At 51.2% G+C, this 15,445-nt stretch overlaps 1 protein-coding gene across 3 annotated transcripts in view; it reads right to left on the bottom strand.

Annotated features, from left to right (window-relative positions):
* SCYL2 (SCY1 like pseudokinase 2) overlaps positions 1–15,445 on the bottom strand; it is a 366,719-nt gene that overhangs the window by 175,782 nt on the left and 175,492 nt on the right. The window lies entirely within an intron of this gene.

Below are 15,445 nucleotides of genomic sequence, written 5' to 3'. Positions count from 1 at the left end.
AACATTGTTGGGACACTTGAACTGCATACCCGGACTTTTGTTCTCTTGCCTATGGATTGACCTCCCTCGCCTACGTTTTTATCGGAATTTTTTTCATTTGTGTGATTGCCCCGCACCGAGTTGCTCACTTCCCGCTGTCATGTGGTGGGTGGTAATTGTGGCTAAGAAAGGCCTGGAGTGAGATACATTGCTCCCGGTGGATTGCTGGTGTACGGATCCGTGGCGAAGTTGCCCGTATACATAGTGCTGTGGGTGACCCCCTTGTAAGTTTTATGACGCTCGAGATTGTGTCGTTTTCGTTTAAACGTATTACGATTGTATGGTTGGGCGGAGGGCTGAGGCCGACCGTTTTGTCTCTGCTCCTTTACTCCTCCCTCCTACTTCTTTCTGTATTCATGTCCTTCCTTTTGTCTCTTTATTCCTCTTCTCTCTCTTGTCTCTACTACATTTTGGGTTCTGATTTAGGGTGACAGGCACGCTGCTGGGGGGGTAGGCCGTAGCCTTCTGCAGGGGTGCTGGGTGGGATGGGTGGGATGGGTCTTATCTGCTGTTTTATTTTCCTTAGTTCTATGGCCCTTTTGTGTCTCTTTATAGGAGCGCCGCGTCTATCCCTGCCTCCCATGGTATGATTGGGGTGGGGTCTGTATCGTCGCTGCTCTCCTTGTGGCTATGCTGCATTTCACTTGCGACTCCCATCCCCTCCTCATTGCTAATATTCCTGCTCTTTTATGTGTCCTTGCTATGGGGTGCTTGTATCGGCGTGGCGCTCTTCTCTTTCAGTCTGTATTTTTCTTTTTACCCTCTTCCTTCCCCTCCCCTCCTCCTTTTTTCTCTCCCAAAGGTTAGTATGACGGGTTAGTTCTAGTGATGTCAATATTCCGGTTCCTTTGTTCTGTTTCCGATGTACTACTGGGTGGTGGATGTGCATAAGTTGAGTCTAATTGAATATTGATGTGTTAACCGCATCTGTCTTCATACTGATGTATATTGTAGTGACACTCCTCCGCATTGCTGCCCTTTAGCTTTCTTGTAGCCACTGGTTTGCTTTGGGAACCCGGATTCATTTATGCTGTAACCGAGCCTGTTATACTCCTTATCGTAATATTATAAAAATTAACCTTCTTTGTTCCTGTTTGCAGGCCGTCCAGATCCCCCCCCTCCCCCTTTTTTGGGCTGTATTGATTGCGCTCCATTATGATTGATTCTGTATATTTTCCTTCTGGATTTCTTGACTGCTCTATCGTGTCGTGGCCGGCCGGACTGGTTGTAGGCCCAGATTTGTATATCCTTTCTGTACAAATAAAGGTTTATAAAAAAATAAAAAAAATAAAAATGCCACCTTCAATGTTAAGAATTGCAATTCACATAAATGGAGTGGTTTGAAAGGTGACCCCATAAGTCTGGTAAGTACTACGTTTAAGTTCCAGACTGGCGAAGGTGGATGTTTTGGAGGGATAATTCTTTTAAGTCCTTCCATAAAAGCTTTGATAGGTGGTATTCTGAACAGGGACACGTGTTGTCTGTTTTGGAGATATGCTGCTATAGCAGCAAGGTGTAGCCTTATGGAAGAGTATGCCAGATTGCATCTTTGAAGATGTAACAAGAAACAGATTATGTTTTGGATGGAGGCATCTAATGGATTGATTTGGTTATTATTGCAATAAATTACAAATCGTTTCCATTTAGCTGTGTAGCATGCTCTAGTAGTTGGGCGCCTTGCTTCCTTGATAATGTTCATACAGTCTGGAGGCAAGTTAAGATATCCGAACTCTAAGACTTCAGGAGCCAGATCGCTAAGTTCATCTGATTGGGATCTGGGTGCCTGATTTCTCCATGGTTCTGAGTTAATAGCTGTGGCGACAGGCGCAGTCTTTGATGGGGAACTACTGAGAGTTCTAGGAGCATCGTGTACCATGGCTGTCTTGCCCATGTGGGAGCAACCAGGATCATTGTGAGGGATTGTTGCCTTAGTTTGCGTGCCACTAATGGAATCAGTGGGGTTGGAGGAAAAGCGTACGGAAATCTGCCTGACCAGTTCATCCATATCGCATTGCCTTGTGACAAGGGGTGTGGGAACATGGCAGCAAAGGACTGTCATTTTGAGTTTTCTCTTGTGGCAAACAGATCTATCTCTGGAAGCCCCCACTTTTCTGAAGAATGGTTGTATCTGTTGGCTGTGTCTGCTTAGTAGATTTGCTATTTGATTGTCTTTCCCCGGTAGGTGTTCTGCGAGGAGAAAGATGTTTTTTGGAATTGCCCACCTCCATATGCTCTGTGCTAGGTGAGACAGCTGCGGAGAGTGTGTCCCTCCTTGTTTCTGGATGTAGTACATGGCTGTCATGTTGTCCGTCCGGATTAACACAGCCTTGTTGTACAAGTATTTCTGGAAGGCTTTCATTGCTAGAAATACTGCTAGCAACTCTAAGTGGTTTATATGCAGTGTCTTTTGCTTGACTGTCCAGAGTCCTTGGACTGTGTATTGAAGTAGGTGGGCTCCCCAACCTGTCAGTGATGCGTCCGCTGTTAATACTACTTGTGGAACCGGCTCTTGGAACAGTCGCCCCTTGGAAAGGTTTTGTGGGTTCCACCACTGCAGAGAGTTGTAAGTGCGACTGTCTACCCAACACTAGGTCTTTTAGTTGTCCTTGAGCTTGGTTCAACTGCCGTGCTAGGCATTCCTGCAATGGATGCAATTGAAGTCGGGTATGAGGGACAATGAATATGCAGGAGGCCATCATCCCTATAAGCTGCATGAACACTCGAGCTGGCAAGGAGTGTTGTGGCCGAAATCTTTGAACGAGAGTCTGTATGTTGGCTATCCTGGCTGGATTTGGATATGCCTTTTCCACTAAGGTATCTATTGTTGCTCCCATATATTGTTGTATGTGGGAGGGCTGCAGATGTGATTTTGGGTAATTTATGGAAAATCCCAGACTGTGCAGCAGCTGGATTGTCTGAGACGTATGGTTTGCACACTGTGCTTATGATTTGGCTTTTATGAGCCAATCGTCCAGGTACGGAAACGCATGGATGTGTTGCTTTCGGAGGTGTGCTGCTACTACTGCTAGGCATTTTGTAAAAACCCTTGATGCTGTAGTTACCCCGAAGGGAAGAACTTTGAATTGGTAATGGTGACCTTCTATTGTGAACCAGAGATATTTCCTGTGAGCTGGATGTATAGGTATGTGAAAATATGCATCTTTGAGGTCTAATGTAGCAAGGAAGTCGCCTTGCTGGAGTAACAGGAGTACTTGTTATAGAGTGATCATATGGAAGTGCTCTGAGAGTATGTATTGGTTCAGAGGTCTGAGGTCCAGTATCGGTCTGAGGGATCCGTCTTTTTTGGGAATTAGGAAGTATAGAGAGTATACTCCTGTTCCCTGGTGTTGAAAAGGGACTGGCTCTATGGCTCCATTTTCTAGCATGGATGTGACCTCTTGTTGTAACAGCGTGATGTGTTCTTTGGACATTGGACGGTGTTTGGGTGGCATGTTGGGTGGAGTAGAAGTGAGTTCCAGGCAGTAATCATACTGGATAACCTGTCTCACCCACCTGTCTGTGGTAATGGCGTTCCAGACTGGTAGGAATTGTGTAAGTCTGCCTCCGACTGGTGTTGAGTGGTCTGGAGGGAGTGTGAACAAGTCACTGTTTGGTGGCGGTGGAGGCTCTGGTGTTGTTGCCGCCACGTCCTCTGCCCTTGTTATTATTGCCTCTATAACCTCCTCTGTTGGAGCCTTTATTGAAGGTGCTCTGGGTATTACTTTTGAATGTAGAGGAAGTTTGGGATATGTTGCCTCTCCCTGAGCCTCTGAAGGAGGAGTGACGAAAGGAACTTCTGGATTGTTGAAACTGAAGTGCGCCCATAGACTTAGTAGTATCAGTATCTTTTTTCATCTTTTCTAAGATGGTATCTACTGCAGGGCCAAACAAGAAATCTTGGTTAAGTGGCTGGTTGAGGATGGTTGATTGCACTTCATTCTTAAAGCCGGAAATGCGTAGCCACGTATGCCGGCGTAGTAATACGCTAGTGTTGATGGACATGGCTGCTGCGTCAGCTGCGTCAGCTGCATCAAGTGCACATTTAATGGAAGCGTTTGTGATAAATTTTCCTTTCTGTATTAGGTTGTTAGCTTTAGCTTTAAAAGGTTCTGGCAGGTGTTGTAGTAAACCCTCCAGTTGATCATAATGTGCTCTATCGTAGCGTGCTAATAGAGCTTGTGTGTTTGCAATTCTCCAGGTATTTGATGCCTGGAAGGCCACTCTTTTGCCTGAGGCTTCTAATATATTGGACTCCTTGTCAGGAGGGGGAGCATCTCCTGTTGTTTGTGAATTAGCTCGCTTTCGAGCGTTTGATACAACTAGTCAGTCTAATGGCAACTGTGACTTAATATAAGAAGGGTCTGTAGGGGCTGATTTATTCTTTTTCTCAATTCTGGGATTGAGGACACGCGCTCTGACTGGGTCTTTAAATATGTCTGGCGCGTGTTTTAGTACCCCTTTTAACATAGGAAGTGTACGTACACTTTTTTCTGAAGTTGGAAAAAAGTGTCAAATAGGAAATCCTCTTCTATTGGGTCAGTGTGCATATTTAGCTGCCCTATCCACTAGTTGGTTAAAAACAATGGTGTTGTCAGTAGGCAACGGCTTTGTAGAATATGTAGAGGTGTCAGGGAAGGGTTGTGGCTCGTATGTATCATAAGGATCATTCTGGTCATCCCATGTGTTAGCCTCTACATCCTGATTTTCGGGTTCTATCATCCTGAGGATCTTCCCCCATGTTTTCTGCCTCATCATAACCTGAAGGTGTAGGAGAGTAAGGCACAAAAGGGGCGTCAGGAAAGAAAGGAGGGGGAGTAAAAGGCCTTGAAAGAGATGTTCTAAAGTCTTTTTTCTTTGGAGGAACAGGGCAATAAGTGTCAGTGTCCAATGGTCTTTTCTTCCTCTGGTAAACTGTTACCTGTCCTGTTTCAGGGTCTATATACAGTTTAGGTTGTTCTGCGCTTACTGGATCAGGATGGAAAAGTTCTTCCTCAACTGTCCGTGTTTTTGGCGCCGATGTTTTTGGCTTAGTCACTTGTTTGTGGTGAGTCTTTGGCTAGAGGGCCTTCGGCTGTGGAGCTTTTTCTGGCTCGACTGCTGTTTTCGGGTCGGTGACCTTTTTTGGTTCGACGACTTTTTTGTTTGACGTCTTTTGTTGGCTGTACTGCCTTTTTTGGTTTGGCGACCTTCTTTGGTTCGACGACCTTTTTCGGATCGACCATTTTTTTCGGTTCGATAACCTTTTTCGCTTTGACGTGTTTTTTGGGCTCGACGATCCCTTTCGGCTCGAGGATTTTTGTAGACTCGACGGCCTTCTTCGGGTCGACAGGCTTTTTAGTGTGATCTGTTTTTTGTAGATCGACACTCTTTTTCGACTCAACGGCCTTTTTTGGGTCGACTGTTTTTTGGGATCGAAGACCCTTTTTGTTTCGACGCCCTTTTTTGTATGGACGAGCTTCTTCGGCTGACAACCCTTTTAGGTTCGACGGCCTTTTTGGGAAGAGTGTTGCTCGTTCCTGGGTTTGGTCTTCGGAGCCGAGCCAGAAGGCGGGGCCCCTGAAGGAGTTTGTCGATCTCGGCTAAGGCCTATAGGCAATGCTTCGACCGGAGCCTTGTCTTGAGATGTAAGCGGGGTTGGGGGCTTGGTACTCACGGTTTGCCCAGGTGTGATCTGGTCATCGGAGTCCGACTGGTCCTCTACGTTTCTGGGAGGTCATGTTCGTCGTCGAAAATGTTCTCCGGTTCCGGTGCCTGCCGCTGCATCTCTTGTCTAGCGGACCTTCGGTTTCTTCAACCGGAACTGAGCACAAGCTGGATAGTTTTCCTCGTTGTGCTCGGGAGATAGGCACTTGTTGCATACTGTATGTTTATCATTATGTGGGAATTTGGAGTGACATTGTGGGCACCTTTTAAACGGGGTCCTTTCCATCGGCAGCAGGCCCACGTGGCGTTGAAAAGGCCTAACGGCCCGCGTCGACGACCAGATCGAGATGGAAAGTATTATCGAGTCAAGGGGTACCGAACGAGAACAATACCGCCGAGGTAGAAGGCCTTTTGGCCTTAGAAAGTTGAAAAGTTTCAGTTCCGAAGTTGGAGTTGAGGAATAGCATCCGAACCCAATGGCGGAAAAAAACAATCTGAAGATGGAGAGGTTGCCCATGCGCACTGTAGTCCAGGGGAGGAGTCATGAAAATGAAAATATGTGGGACACGAAAATAAGACAAATTGTGAGGAAGAATTGGGCCATTCTCAACACTAACAACAGCACAATGCCACCTCCCCGATTTGCCTTCAAAAGAGCCTCTAATCTCAAGGATAAATTAGTCCACACACGGACTTGGACCATCCCATATGAGAGTACTCTCCCAGCTGGGCACCACCCATGTACCTGCTGTTCAGTATGTTGCCTCACTGAAACAACCAAGGCGGTCACCCTGAGAGGTGGGAGTACCTGGCATTTGACTAAATTCAGCAACTGTAATTCAGTTAACGTGATTTATAGACTGACATGCGATTGTAGACTTCACTACATAGGTCTTACATCTAGAAAAGTAAAGGTTCGCTTTCAGGAGCACCTCAGCACTATAAAAGCAAAAAAATTGACCACAAGTTTGGTACAACATTTCAGCGAGAAGAGACATGACCCCAGGGATCTTAGATGGGTGGTTCTTGAAAGGGTCATGGGTGAAGGCCATAATATTGAGAACATATTGGCCAGGAAAGAGGAAAGATGGATCTATCAAGAACAGGTTGATAAGGATGGTTTGAATGATTCCATTGAATGGAACAAGATCAGCAAGCGTGGAGGTTGTTGTCTCACTTCAGTACTTGAACTAGAAAACCAGTGGCTGTCTCTATATCCCTCCTTTTGGGTTGGTGGAACTGATGGTGCATATACAAGGAACCAGTTGACTAATTCAAAATTGGCCCCTTTTTGTCATTTTGTCATTATGAACATCGCAAGGATAAGGGCGTGGCTTGGGCGCCGATGGCGATGGTCGCCTGAGAGCTCGGCTCCGGGACTGAGCCCGAGATTATCCTGTTAATCGGAGGCCGCGGGGCACCCTAGCCCCCGCAAATCGTTGTTCAGCCCAACTGGACCCTGCTGGGACGCCTGGCACAGCCTGGACGGGTGTGATCCGCCCGAAACTTGAAGTTTGTGGTCCCGCGGAGAGCGACCCAATATGGCGCCCGGACCCCTTGGTCCCCTTGGACGGGACCATTAGCCTGAGAGAACGTCGCTGGTCATGGCGTGCCCTCCGCTCTTGTGTTATCCTGGAGAGTGAGGAGCTGGACTTTGCACTGCTGTGACTCTGATATTGGTAACTGCGCCCGGGCGGTCGGAGGCCCCTTCCATAGTGGACCCCGGCACACGGACGCCTGGAGGGCCTGACGGGGGTGCCGACCCCCGACGCGGCGCTTGGCTGCATCCCCCGTTCGACCCGATCCCATGGGAAGCACAACCCCCTGGCGTCAAAAAATCTCTGGTGGTGTAGGTGGCCCTCGTTCCAGATCCTCGTCAGCCGGACGGGCCTACCCGGCCTGGCGCCGAGTGTCTCCGCCTCCTCCTCGGCGCTCTCAGACGACACGGGGGTGGCGCGAACCCAAACTGAGGTGACCCGCCTGGCCCTGGAGAGGAGGATCACCGGCCCTCACCCCGAGGGCCTGCATTCGGGGGAGTTATAGTCGGCGCCCGCACTGGGTGGCGCCCTCCTCTGAGTCCACACTGTGCACTTCCAGCGGCATGGGGAAGCCGAGAGGGACCAAGGGGGCCACCCCGGCGGCCTCTGACTCGGAGACCACGGACAAGGAAGGCCATGGAAACCCGTGGAGCGCTGGTGGCGCGCCGCTGCAGCAACAGTTTGATCGCGTCCTGGAGGCAATTGCGACCACACGCTCGGCCCTCCAGCAGGACATTGCCCAGGTGGCGACGAGCCTGGGCCTCCTCAGGGCGGATCATGGCAAGCTGTCGGACAGGGTCAAGGAAGTGGAGGGCTCGGTGAAGACCTTGGAGCCGGCGCAGCGCACTTTGGCCGCGGCAATGAAAGATGCCCTGACCCGGATTTCTGCCCTGGAGCAGCGAGCGGAGGATGCGGAAGGCCGTAACAGGCGCAACAACATCCGTGTGGTGGGCCTGCCGGAGAAGATCGAGGATGGCGACATGGTGGCCTACTTGGAGGCCTGGCTCCGAGACACGGTGGCCCCGGAGGGCCTATCCTCTTTCTACACCCTTGAACGAGCTCATAGAGTCCCAGCGAGGCCACCGCAACAAGGCCGAGCGCCGCGCCCGGTGGTGGCGCGCCTCCTCCATTTTCGCGACAGGGACCTCATTCTCAATGCCGCTAGACATAATGGCCCCTTCAAGGTGGAGAACAGCCAGGTGAACATCTTCCCGGACTACACTTATGAAACCCAACGCAGGCGGTTTTCATTCTTGGCGGTCAAGCGCGAGCTTCGGAGCGAGGGCATCCAATACTCGCTCTTATTTCCTGCACGGCTCCGCGTCATTGTCGATGACAAATCTCAATTTTTTGATACCCCGGAAGATGCCTGTAATTGGCTTGAACTTTATAGAGCTGGGAAAGATGGCTTTGCCTCCACATCTCAGCCAACGGCGGAGCCAGGACGGCGACGGCGATCCACGAGGGTGCGGGGTCGACGGGGCCGGTCGGGCGGCCCTTCTACTGCGGAGACATCGACGGAGCGGAAGGGGGTACTGGAGGTGCTGTCTGCGTTGTCTGGTTCACGAGATGATACCATCGCGGAAGAGGAGAACCCTGGTGGCGAGGGGGCATCGACGGACTCGGAGGACTCGGTGGCAGATAGCACCGGCACACCGGAGGTCACGCCAAAATCGGCTGAGGACCTTCTTGATGGACAAGGTTGACGGGGTGAGCTGCATCCTTTTGGGTGGGGGCCCGTAGCGGGGGTGGCGGGAGCCGATGGTTCAGCATGATCCTCGAAGAAGCGGGGGGTGGGGTGCCTTGCCTTTGCCCCGAGGGTTTCCGTTGCTGTTTGGGGCTTGCATTAGTCCTGGTAGCCAGGGCATCGAGGGCCCACTGCCACCACCCAGCCCGCACCCGGCCCTTAAGGCCCTCCTACGGTGGCGACCGTAGGATTAGTTTGGGACGAAGGGTTTTCTGAGGGCTTGGTTTGGATGGGAACTAGATGGAATTATTTGGGTCCTGTTCTGGGGAGGGTGGGCAGGGGTTTGGTTAATGTAAGAGTTGTTGAGTTCTGGTTGGGGGAAATGACCGCCATCAGTGCTGGGGGGATTGTTGTATGCTTTTTGTTGAGACCCAGATGGGGAGACTTTGCACGAACAGTATGGGACAATGGCTGACGTTGCTAATATGAAGTGTATTACTTGGAACGTGCGGGGGCTTCATACCATGTCTAGGCGGCACAAAGTCCACGCTTATTTAGTGCGTAGGGGAATACAAATGGCGCTGCTGCAGGAGACCCATTTGACCAAGGCGGAAGGGGCGGCGCTACAGCGCAGATGGAGGGGGCAGGTCTTTCATACGTCGTACTCAGCGTATGCCAGGGGGACGCTAATCTGGATTAGGGCTGGGGTTCCCTTCCAGGTCACAAACTCAGTGGTAGATCCAGAGGGGCGCTACGTGGCCATCTCGGGTACTCTGGGGGGGAGGGCCCTGAACGTTTGCTGTGTTTACGCACCTAACATGGACCAGATTGCCTTCTTTTCTAGGTTATCGGGCTCGCTGGCCCACTTTTTCACGGGGCCCCTCCTGCTCGGTGGGGACTTCAATTCGGTAGTGGATGTGGAGACCGATCGTTCACACCCGCCCCTTCCTGATTCTCCGGTCCGCCGTGTGGCCAAGGGCCGTAGGGACTGGCAGGCACGGTGGGGTCTGACGGATATTTGGAGAGCGCAACACCCTGAGGCTAGAGATTACTCCTACTTTTCGGGTCTTCACGAGTTGCACGTTCGGCTGGACGGGTTTCTTGGCTCGACTGAACTGGTTTCAGCGGCCGTCCGTTCCGAATACTTGACTAGGACCGTTTCGGACCATAATCCCCTCCTGCTGGCCCTTCGCTGGTTTCCAGGGGCGCCGGCGGTGCCCACCTGGAAGTTACGCCCTGAGATCCTCGAGGACACTGTATTCAGAGCGGACTTAGGTGATAAGATCGAGGGGTATTTCGCGTCCAATGGGGGCTCTGCGAGCTCGAGGGCACTGGAATGGGACGCTTTTAAGGTGGTGGTAAGGGGTTATTGCATCTCCAAGAAGGTAGGGGTGAGGCGGGTTATCCTTGAGGACTTGGGCGTGGCTGATCGGAGGCTCCGTGAGTTGGAACTCCGCCGCCCCGGGCACCCTGAACTCCAGGGACGCACGGCGGAGGCAAGGGAGGCGGTGGCGGCTGAGGTTGAGCGGCTGCGCTGCTTCGACTACAAGGCCTATACGGTTCGGTCCCTTGCAGAAGGGGATAGGTCGAGCGCATTGCTCGCATGGCTGGCTAGCCCTACGCGCCAGACCTCACTGACGACGTCCATGCGCATGGCGAATGGGTCCATGGTGCACACTCAACCGGAGATTTTAGGCTGCTACCGGCACTACTATGACCAGTTGTATCGCAGTCGTGCTGCCAAAGACCCTGACCTTCTCGAGGACTATCTGAGGCCCCTGGAACTCCCAGTAGTGGAGCCCGACGTGGCGAAACCCCTGGGGTCCGATATTGAACTAGGGGAGGTCCGCAGCGCCATTAAGAAGATGGCGCGGAATAAGACCCCAGGCCTGGATGGTCTTCCTGTGGAATTTTACGCGGCCTATGCCGACCTTTTGGCTCCAAGACTGGTGACTGTTTATAGAGAGGCGAAGAGGCTTGGCCGACTGCCTGGCTCGATGCGCGAGGCCCTGGTGGTTCCCCTCCTCAAGCCGGGGCGGGACTCGACCGATCCGGCGTCCTACCGTCCTTTATCGATGCTGACGGTCGATTATAAGATTCTGAGCAGCATCTTGGCCTCGAGACTGCTGGGCCATATGACCTCCCTGGTGCATGAGGACCAGGCTGGGTTCATCCCCAAGCGCAACACAACAATGAACATCCGTAGGCTGTTCCGCTTGCTGGGGGACCCGCTGGTGGATGCCCCGTGCCCGGTGGTCCTTTCGGTGGACTTGGAGAAGGTGTTTGATAGCCTGGAATGGGACTACCTACACGCTGTGTTGCGGCGATTCGGTCTCGGCGAGGGCTTCATCAGGTGGACCGCGGTTTTATATACCTCCGCATCGGCCAGGGTTCGGGCGGGTCCGTTAATCTCCTCGGAGTACCCAGTAGAAAGGGGTACGAGACAGGGCTGTTCGTTATCCCCACTTCTCTTCGCGCTAGCGGTGGAGCCCCTCGCATTGCTACTCCGTTCGGGGGCGCATTACAGTGGGTTCTGGACACCTTCGGGCCCGCACCGCGTTTCGTTATATGCCGACGACCTGTTGCTCTTCCTTGAGGACCCAGTCGAGGCCTTACATGGAGCTGAGACGGCGCTTACGGCGTTTGGGGTGGTCTCGGGCCTACGAGTGAATTGGGCCAAGACATGCCTTTTCCCGGTTCGCAGAGGCACCCCTAATCCGGTCCTCAATAGAGAGCTTAGATGGGAACCTGACTGCTTCAGGTGCCTGGGAGTGTACATCTATCATGATCCATCTGACCTCCTAGACGGAAACATTACCAGATGCAGTCGAGCTTTACGGGGGAATATGGACTTCTGGGCTACGCTACCGCTCTCGTTGGCGGGGCGGGTCGCTCTCCTCAAAATGGTGGCTCTTCCTCGGCTGCTGTACTATTTCCGGGCGCTACCGGTTTGGATCCCGCCAGCCACTTTTAGGCTCCTCCGGTCGATGATAGTCGGCTTCCTCTGGGGCTCGGGCCGCCGTAGAGTGGCCCTTAAGACCCTGATGAGGCCGAAAGCCGAGGGGGGACTCGCGGTGCCGGATCTTGAGAAATACTATCTGGCGGCGCAGCTCCAGACCCTCACCCAGGAGATTGCCAGGGAGTTCCGTGGCCCGGAGGACAGGAGGGGTATAGGGATAGCCAGGCATGTCCTATCCTTCATAGCTCTACGCCAACGCTTGACCTTGCAGGATCTGACGTTGGAGGAAAAGACCCTTCGCCTATGTTGGAACCGGGCTCACGCCCGGGGACAATTGCGGATACCGTATGCGCCTGAAATACCGTTGGGGATGTTGACGGCCTTGCCCCATGGCGGCGATTGGTCGCGTTTGGCGGACTGGGAAGACGCGGGGTTGCAGTTGGTGGGGGATCTTTATGAGGCTGGGGTACTTTTGCCCTTTCAGGAGCTCATTGACCGCTTCGGGATTCCCCACGGCGACTTCCTGTTGCATTCGGCCCTGGTCCGTGCGATCCAGGCACATTGGAAAGGCGGACGGGGGGAACCTCCTACGTCTCCGGTGTGCCAATACGTCATGATGTCTGCGGGCACGGTGAAGGCGGTCACCTGCCTCTACGGTAGGTTGATCAATGAAGGGCTGGCCCCCCTTACGACCCTGAAGGCCCGGTGGGAGGCAGACATAGGCAAGGAAATCCCGGAAGCGACCTGGTCTCAGCTCGTACGACGGGCCTGGAAGGGGACGCGCCACGCCCGTTTTCAGTTGGTCCACTATTACATACTCCATCGGGCATATCTGACCCCGGCGAAAATCCAACAGTACTTCGCCACGGGCTCAGCAACCTGCCCCAGATGCCCGGCGCCGGAGGCGGACCTCCTACATATGTTGTGGGCCTGCCCGGGTTTGTCCTCCTACTGGGTGGAAGTGGAGAGGACCCTGACGGAGGTGACGGGGAGTCCACTATCGGTCGATGCGGCGGTGGGTCTCTTGCATTGGTTTCCACATATCCCCAAAAACAAAATTTCCAGTAAATTTATTGATTTAGGGCTTTTATTGGCCAAACGAGAGGTGACCAGGAACTGGAAGGCACGTGCTGGTCCGACTGGGAGCAGATGGCATAACGAACTCTTGAAGTGGGCGGCGGGGGAAAGCACGTTGAGATACCAACTGGCTGGGAGACAGCGTAACGAAAAAGCACAGGAGGCAGCGCTAGAATGGGAGACGCTAGTGCAGGCCCTCAGAGACTATTGCGCCCCTGGCGATTCTGATGGTGAGATTGCAGCGAGCCCTGAGTCCCGATAGGCGATTGCGTTTTCTGTTTCTGATACGCTCATCTTGGGTCTCTCACGAATCCCTTTGCGGCTGCTACCATACACTGATGGCGGGGGTGGGTTAGGGAGGGAATTTTCCCTTTTTTGTACTGTAGTGTTTTATGGGTGGGACTTTCTTTTGGATTTTGGGGCTTGTTTAGAAAAGCAGATGACGGACAGTGGATCATCCGGACCAGCCTTGCTCTCCTGCTGAGCTCCCGCTGGATTTTGTCGCCCAGCCTTTGGACTGTGGGCTGAATGATTATATATGAAAATGTGCTGCGGGGGGTGAGCGGGATGCGGTTAGTTGATTTCAGTGGAATGTTGGTGATGGTCATATATGTAACAGTTTGCTGATTCCTGCAATAAAAATATATTTCAAAAAAAAAATAAAAAAATGAACATCGCAAGGATTACACCATATGAATGATCATTAAAGTATATAAAATCACAGTTGCCGATAACAAAGGAGTATATGTGGCAAGAGAAAATGTGGGTTATTGGTGACTGGTTAAAAAAGGTTTTGTGTGAACTACCTACAATGTGGTGAATTCGCCTTAACTACGTGGGAAGGGGTGTTGTTGTTAACTTGATTGACAACAGGAGATATTTTTAAGGTGACGGCTTAAACCTAGTGAATTACCACTCATGATATAGCCTTAACAGACTGTGTTGATTGAACAAACGACTAGGGAAGTTGGCACACGATGGTGGTCCCCCTTATTTGGTGTGGTTGGTCATCGCCGCAGTTTGCGTCCCCTTTTTTTGGCATGAGAATGACACTGCGGTGGCTTTGGGGCTGTTTATGAGATGAGTTATTGAAACAACATTGTACTGTCCAATTTCATTGGGCAAGTATATTCAGTTTTTAGGATGCCTTATAAATTGCATTAGTCGGATTTAAGATGTATAAGGTGGCTTTACAACGATGACACACAGGGATTGAGAGCACACAACCCCACTATAAGATGGCCTTTTGTGATTCACTGTCTATGACGCACTGACGTGGGAGACCAGGCACGTACCTACGCAGTAGGCGGGACAGTGTGGGAAGTTAAAATCCACGAGCTACCGGGTTTGCTCAGCCGGTGTTGATTTCAAGACGCTGTTGTGCGGCGGCCGGGGTAAGTGTCGATACATGGGCTGGTAATTCTTAACGTTCAGCTGGGAGTCATGAGTGACAGTGCGGGGTAGTTTGTACACCCAAATTGTGATCTTTGGGGAGCCCGTGTCCAGGGACGCTATTGGAATAGCAGTAGGCAGACGCGGTAGACATTGTGTAATTCGGATTGACGGATGTATTAGAAAAATGCTGTGACGAAAAACAATCTATTAAAGTGATTGTGAGGGCAATCCAGAGGAGAGATGTATCTGGTATACCTCACGGTGGGTTTTTTATGTATATCTACAGAAGACCAGACTGCAGATGGTCTTCGGAAGGACGCGTGATCTACTGACACGAGATTCCTAAAGCGAGAAGGCTGCAGGTACGCTGACAAAACGCAGCCCCCAGGTGATTATGTTACAAACGATCTAAGCACCACTAAATTGCATTGCATTTTGGACTGACCTGGCCTTTGGTACAGGCCGGCTTGAAAAATAATGGCTCAATAATGTTTTTATGTCAATTCCTACCATTACAGGTGTTGTAAATATTAAAGTGGAAGCATGAGAAGACAACCCCTATTGCCCTGAAGAAGTTGCATTAAATAGAGCAACGAAACATGTTGGCGACATCGAAATTGGATTAGGTTTAGCGTAAACCTTTTTATATTTAGAGAGCTAGCAGCCCAGAATAAAATTACGAGTGGCCAGCTAGCTCCCTAATTTTAATGGTGAGAAACACTGTTTATTTCTCATTGGGGTTGTTGAAGGTGCACAATATTAAGTGTTGTTTGTCTCACCTTATTACTACACGAGTAGCCAGAATGCTTTTTGGTTTCTGTGGAGAAAAAGCACTATTATTTGTTGTGTAGTCTTTTTTCTTTTTTCTTCTCCTGTCTTTTCTTTTCCACTACACGGGAGAGAGTTGCCGATGATGATAATTGGGTACACTGGAAATTGTCAACCAGCAACCCTATTGGCGGTTCTACCGTGAGGGACTCTCTCTCGTTTCCCACATATTTTCATTTTCATGTATGGTGGGCTCTTTGGATGGTAGCGAATGTAGTTTTACACATTTTAGAAATGACACTAAGATTGGGGCACATAAGTGGACTACATATGAGTTGG

Source organism: Lissotriton helveticus, chromosome 1_1, assembly GCF_964261635.1.
Source record: "Lissotriton helveticus chromosome 1_1, aLisHel1.1, whole genome shotgun sequence".
Lineage (NCBI taxonomy): Eukaryota > Metazoa > Chordata > Amphibia > Caudata > Salamandridae > Lissotriton > Lissotriton helveticus.
This window is presented reverse-complemented; position numbering and strand designations above follow the sequence as displayed.